The sequence below is a fragment of the Nannospalax galili genome, unplaced genomic scaffold (genome assembly GCF_000622305.1).
Source record: "Nannospalax galili isolate Female #2095 unplaced genomic scaffold, S.galili_v1.0 scaffold75, whole genome shotgun sequence".
Classification (NCBI taxonomy): domain Eukaryota; kingdom Metazoa; phylum Chordata; class Mammalia; order Rodentia; family Spalacidae; genus Nannospalax; species Nannospalax galili.
Window position 1 is genome coordinate 6529767 of NW_008339433.1, and position 1482 is coordinate 6531248.

Here is a 1482-nt window from a genome sequence, read left to right on the forward strand (position 1 = left end):
GGAAAATACTAAGAATATAACCAAAAATGCAGTTCAAGAATTGGCAAAGAAATACCTATTTGACAAAATGAAGGAAAACATATCAAAAAGACAAAAAAAATCAAAATATAAATAGCAGTTGATAGAAGCAGGAGGTGGTGGTTCAAAGATACAGGAGTGTTCAGCACCTTGCTGGTAGGCGCTTGTGGGCTGTGTTGAGCTGGTGTGTCATCTCTTCTTGAAAGGTAGGCAGGCTTGGACTTTGAGGTAGCCACTGTATGAGCTCAAATTCTCTAAGAATTCTCTTAAACTTCTGTGCTGAGGAGATTCAGATATTGGCCTCAGCTCCTCAGCTGAACTCAGCAGATCGGCTCATGAGATGATGGAATGGTCTGGCAGAAAGAACCATTTACTATCCTGAGCTTATTAGCAAGGAAGGGGACAAGTAGTAGAAATCCTGCAGTCTGAAAAGTAGATGGAAAGGTGTCAAAGAAGCTGAAGATGGGTGGTGGAGAGAGGTATAACATCCCAACCCCTCAACCTAGAAATGTTAGTAAGAATTAATAACAGCTTAATAGAAGACCAAGGATAAGAATTCCCAGATGAATATTTTCCATAAGAAAAAAGCAAGAGCACATGATTACAATTCATCAGCAGCTGCATGGTGGTTCATACAAAATGGGAGAATGAACAAAAACTTTTCAAATGATCCAAATTGGAGTGCTTGTTTACCATGTCCCAGCTTGCCTTTTAAGTCTCACAAGCTAATAAGAACTATGCTGGAATCATATTTAGTGAGCCACCATCCCAAAGTGCTCTTCCCAAAATACCACGTCCCTGGGTTCCCATTTCCTTTAATCCTTCAGATAGGAAAGTAATTTCAGATAGGAAAGTATTTCAACTTAAAACATTACAGGTATAAAATAAGATGAAGTACTAATGTGTAATTTTGTAATGTTTACATATATCCATCAGTAGGTCTGAAACTCATTAGGGAATTCATTTGTGTAAAATCGCTAATTTACAGATATAATCAACTATCTTGTTTTATGTGTCACGTGATGTAATAGTATTGGTGCAACTTAAAATAACTAAAGAATTGTACTTGATAGTGCTGCTAACTAAATTCAAGTTTAGATGTGAGAAACGGTAATCTTCGCTACTGTTTCATGGGAGAGGAATTTAAGATTCATGGGTTAATGTTAATAGACTTATTTGCAGTGAATCATGTTATAAATATCAGCTCAGATACAGAAAGACTGAAAACAAGTGGATATTTCAGTTAAATGTTCCAGGGAGGCCTAAACCATAGCACAACACACATTAATTTACTGACAAAAGAACATGAGGAATTTTCTTAATAGTTGCATCTTAATAAATTGTACAGTGGTGAATGTGTACAGAGCAGTTGAGTCTAATTTGAATCAGGCACAGTGGCCATTTCTTAAAAGCCATGGATGGGCATTTATGAGCAGATGCACCAATATTATTTCATAATCAGGC

The 1482-nt window shown here is 36.8% G+C and overlaps 1 pseudogene; it reads left to right on the forward strand.

Moving 5' to 3' along the window:
• Window positions 1-480: 480 nt before the first annotated feature.
• On the forward strand, window positions 481-901 carry LOC103734889 (annotated as a pseudogene).
• Window positions 902-1482: the final 581 nt, after the last annotated feature.